Source organism: Gobius niger (assembly GCF_951799975.1).
Source record: "Gobius niger genome assembly, chromosome: 14".
In the NCBI taxonomy this organism is placed as follows: domain Eukaryota; kingdom Metazoa; phylum Chordata; class Actinopteri; order Gobiiformes; family Gobiidae; genus Gobius; species Gobius niger.
Genome location: NC_136865.1, coordinates 4,563,917 through 4,569,528, shown reverse-complemented (window position 1 = coordinate 4,569,528; position 5,612 = coordinate 4,563,917).

Genomic DNA, 5,612 nt, shown 5'->3' with positions numbered 1-5,612 from the left:
ACTCACTGATTTTTCATTGGTGTAATTTGCTGAGGTCAGTAACCAAGCTAATGTACTTTAGTAGCCTATACTACATAAAACTGTGGTAATGATTAAATGTTTTTCTAGTAGAGTAAACTTCTTTTGGCGCCATAGATCCGCATTGTAAACGCGACATTTGTGGAAGAAAAACAGACCGCTGTTGTTTTTTGTCAAAATGTAGCGCATTTTCCAGCAAGTCAGAGGCTAGGTTAGCGAGGTGTTAGCATTAGCGGTCCACTCCACTACATTTCAAAGATAAATCTAACACTTTCTACTCCGCTATGTTTCTACAAAATAAAAGAAGTACATTTGTCGAGGTGTTTGGCTTATTTGAAAAGGCCAACAACTCGAACTCCGGCACAGTAGGTGGCGCTGTGCAGCTGTTACTGCCAAATGCCACCGACTCACAACGAGGAAGGCTTGTCCCCGGCCCAATTTTTATGTTTTTCAAGCTGCAAAGTTATTTTTCATACCGCTTCAACTGATTTTTACTCCCTACATTTTCCACAGTAACTTTTTTCTTGTTATATCTGACCTGTAGTAAATGTACTTTTACTCAAGTAACAGAAACAGTTATGGAAATTCTGTCTCACTTCCTGTGCCCATGATAAACATCACAAACAAATATTCAAATATTTGCAGTATAGATCTGTTTTGTTTTTGGAGCTAATCCGAGTGATCAGACAGGAAGTGGCTGCAGTTTGTGAGCTGGCTAATGCTACACTAATCACATTAGCGGGAACATACCGCTGCCGGAGTGTGGGGAGGGTGTGTGTGTGTGTGTGTGTGGGGGGGGGGGGGGGGGGGGGGGGGGAGCCGGGGGCCGCTGTGGGCGTCTCTGCGGGGCCCCTTCCACTTCTGAGACGTGACTTTTGACCTCGCTGACTCCTCAACCCCCGGGGTCAGAGGGGAGGAGTCAGCGCGGTAATGGGGCCTGTGGGGAGAGGGAGAGAAAGTGGGAGGGGGAAAGAGAGAGAGAGAGAATGTGGGAGGAGAAAGAGAGAGGAGAGAGGGGGGGGGGGGGGGGGGGGGGCAGGAGGTGGGGGGTCCCGGGAGGATGTCAGTGCAGCTGTGATGGGGCTAACCGCAGACAGCAGTTAGCGCGCCGAGCAACAGCCAACCCAACAGAACCTATTAGCCACAATGTCTCTGTAAAATAGACTGCACTGCTGTGGTATTTCTGTTATTTAGGAAATACAACAAAGATGAAATACTATTATACGGATGTGTATAACAAAGTGTGCAGTTCGATTCCTTTTACAGACGCGAGTTAAAATGAATGACTCACCAAAGTGAATCGGGTGTTTTGATTCATTTGCTTCAGCGACTCAGTGTAATGTAACCTACTGTTTCAGCCAGAGGCCCTCAGACTAATATTTGTGGCCCTCAGGCTTCTTGCTGAAATGAAACACATCAGATGGTACTTTTTACTACACGTTTCATAATTCTACACAATTATAACCTTCCAAGGCCTTAATAACGGTGTGGTGAAGGAGTTCAAACTCAGTTGAAATTTGGCCCTTCATTAGGGACACTTGAACATGCGGCCCCTCAATGGAAAAAAAAAACGTTTGGACACCCCTGGCTTAAACGAATGGAAAAAAATAACAGGAAAGGAACAACAGTAGTTTGTTAAAGCAGAAGTAAATCATGCCCCTAGAGGCCGTAAGCGCCACTGCAGGTGTCGTAGCAAGTTGCACTTTTTTAACTCATAAATTGTCAGTGAGAGTAAATACTACGCTGACAGAAAAGACAGAGGGAGAGAGAGATATTGTACATCCAATTACACAATGGAGATCATTTTTTTTCACTCAAACTTGGCTATAAATACTGTTTAAGTGGCGCTAGCCCACAGTTAGCTTTGCCCGTTAGCCTGCTAGCTTCTTATTCGTGATTCCATTAGTGTGTATTGGTGGCTCTGACCCGTAGGCAGCTAAGTTGCAATTGTGGTTTTCTGTCCAGAGACACCAGGGGGAGATGAAAGACCTCCCAATCATCCCATTAACACTTGTATTACCACCAGAGGGACTACGGAAAGGATTTATTAAGGTAAACACGTTACTTAGTGCTGCTTTAACTGCCGTCATTTGAGAATTAGAAAACAGCTAAAGTAGTCTGTCATCCACGATCTTGGTATTATAGGATATTTACTATTTTTCCCCCCTGTGCCTGAATTGACCACTCGGCTTTTTTTAGACTTTAGCGCGACGTGAGGCTAGCTGAGCCCAGAGTTAACAGTTGAGTCGTTTGATTCATATCAGTGCCTTCGATTGACGTGAACCACAGAGTGATTCGTCCTCCCAGTTCATATTAGTGGGTCACTTACTCACACTGAGATGAATAAATACTGTGATTCTTTTCCTTTATTTTAATGCACTCCATTCAATATACTCACGGTCTTAAAGGTGCGTGAGAACATATTTAGCTAATAGTCACCCACCAATGTTTCCATAAGATATTGGTTTTGCACTTTTAAACTGTCTTTCATTTCTTCAGTAAAAGGAAACAATTCATCTTTATTCATTGTTACAAATTATGTCAAATCTCGTGAACCCAATCTCACGTCTTGTCTCGTGAAATGTGTGTCTCAGCCCTCCCCTACTGCCCCAGAAGCTGAATGTCAGGCTGCCGAAAGGGACATGAACACTACATCATCTTATCTACTTTGGAGATGGTGTTGTCCAGCAAACCCGCGCACTACGAGTCCAAAGAGGATTGGCAGGAGAGCTAGCTTTAGCGTCTGAATCAGTGTCGAGAGTGTGTCTGAGGGTCACACGAGAGATTCCCATCGATCATGTGAAAACAACAAGTAGGCGTCAATCAGTCAAATCAACTAAAGCCGCCTTTAAAATGACCTCAAGAGCTGATTGATCGTGGCATAGAACATGTGTGTATTGTCTAAAACTTGTAGGGCATTGTCGGGGTAGTCTTTACATGTAAACGTAATGTACTACTTACTACTAAAGTACTACTTTAGGTGTTCTTGTTGATTTGGAAGACGGTTTCTTAGTCTTCTGTATGAGTTCTTTTCTTCTTCGTGTCTTTGTACTCGTGTAAACTACAATGTGTGACGGAACCACGCATTTCTCCGATTGGTTAATCCGGCTGTCAATCACGCACGTCGGTCACCCCGTGGTACTGCAGCCCAGAGCGAATTCTCTGCATAGACCGTAATGGGAAATAACACGTCTGCAAGAGTTTGGCTGACCAACGACTTCCAAAATAGTCGGATTGGTCGGAACATTTAGCATTTTCCAAAGAAAGTTGTATAAAAGTAATTGATTCTAACAATTTAGCACGGTATAAAACTAAAGAAAGTTAAAGTCCATGATGGAAAAGTAGATGAAGGAAATTGTCTGAAAACCCTACCCTGCAGTACCGCGCGACACCACACCTTTGGACATGCCTTGTCGATGTGGGAATGTGGTGTTATCCCAAGAGTTTCCTGTCCACTTCAGGGCACTCGGGAGGATTCTCCAAGGCCCGGACTCTCATATAAACACATCCTCACTGGGCTGTAAAAAACGGCAGTTAGAAAGTGTCTGGTTCAACTTTAGTTCCTCATTTCCTGCCCAAAGACAATCACCACAAAATCTGTCCACTCTTAAATGTTTGGCTGGTCTTTAGTGCGTTTCCATCACAGGGGACTTTGCAAACCTATGAAGGGATTTTTCATTTCCTTCGGTTTTTATCTACCAAAAAGTATGAATACACTAGCTGAGTCTGTTCAAACTAGATTGACGTTCATGATCGAGCGGCTCTTTAAGGCGAACAGTTCGAACCGGATCTCAATTGTGAAAAGAGACGGAGCTTATTTTGACCCAGAGCTCTCCTGAACAAACAAGAATCAGCCCAACAATGGAGCTTTTTTGCACTTGAAGGAACAGGCCACCGTTTTTCCATACTGAGACATGTTCTTACCTGAGCTTAGACAAGTTGATGCGTAACTGTCTGGTCTTTGTGTGTGCGCTCAGTCACGCCAAACGACCAAAGATGTTGTTAGCATTTGGCCTCTCACAGCATATTCCTACAGCTCCGGGGGGTGAAGTTAGAAGCTACCACCCTCTTCCACGGGCACAAAGACCAGACCGGTACGCATCAACTCGTCTAAGCTCAGGTAAGAACATATCACAGTATGGAAAAACGGTGGCCTGTTCCTTTACGTCTATATTTTTTGTTGCGTTACAGATAAAAACCCATCACAGTGCCGTCGGTTTGTTAGCATGCCAGTGGCTAAAACTGGTGGCTCTCTGTTGTGTTGCCAGTGTAGGGAGCTGTCAAATGCTATTACGATATATAATAAGTATATCATTCCCCACTCTACTCAAACTTTTTTTCTTTCCCCCGGCGTCTGGTGCAGTGGACCCTCTGTCTGTCTGTCTCTGCCCTGCAGCAGATGGCCCAGACCCGGGGTGGGTCGAGCTAACGGGGGGCTATTGTGCGCGGATGTAGCGTAGCCGCCTATAGCGCAGATGTCTTTTGTAGCTTTTGTGTGCGTGTGACTCTTGGCTGCGTGGGCTGACTGGGTGCTGCCTGTGGACCGCAGGGCCCTGAACTGGGTGAGCGGGTGAGGGGGGGGGGGGGGGGGGGTATGGGGGGTGTGTGTCTACAACAGTGGGTGGCTGTAAGACCTGTGCGTTTCATTTGCATCTTCCTCTTTCTCTCCGGCGGACATTGTCTCGCGGGTTTCCTTTGCTGAAAAAAAGAAAAAAGAAAATCTGTGCTTTGTTTTGGGAAAGACAGATCGAACGGATGCGTATTGACCCGCTATCTGCGGCACAATGACATAATTTAGCCATTTTTTAAAAGTCTTGTCACATCTCAACGGGCCGCGATGGATAACGCTAAACTGAAAAGCCGGAATCTGTCACCTCGAGATAAGAAATGCACCTATAATATCTTCTTCACAAAGGCTTTAAAAAGAGCAGACGGAGCAGCTTTTAGAGACACAAAGCGGCTCGACGGATTCATGATTTATATAAAACAAGCTTAAGTAAAGTGCAAACAGCTCGTCTGACAGTTTTACTAGACTACAACGTATTTCTAGTGTTATTTTTGAAATGAGATTTGTTTTATTCTCATTCTGTAACTGCCACTGTGCGCTGACTAACTTCTGTCTACAACGGTGAACTCCTGTACGACTGAGAGCTTACACAGCAGGGCTGCAACTAACCATTATTTTGGTAATCGATTAATCGTTTGGCTGTAAAAGGCGCATGAAAAAGTCTCGACAGCTGAACAAGTTTCTGTGAACAGGCCATTCTTCATTTGAAAGCTAAGAACCTCCCGAGTTCAAAGCTTTAGCGACTGGAGGCTGGACTGGCACCGACTGGGACTTTGTCAGCTGGAATTGAGGACGTTTATTTCCAAACTGGTTTAAAACTATAGGACCTGGCAACAATAAGAGTGGAGTTAACTCTGCTTTCTGATTGGATAATTGTCCTGAGGCAAAGACAAAGTAGTTTTTCATCAAAAACACTAAATCTCCATGTCATTTTTTGTCTGTTATTTTGTGTTTAGAGCCTGTGTGAACCAGAAAACGATTAATCGATTACTAAAATAGTTGACTCCTATTTCAATAATCGATTAGT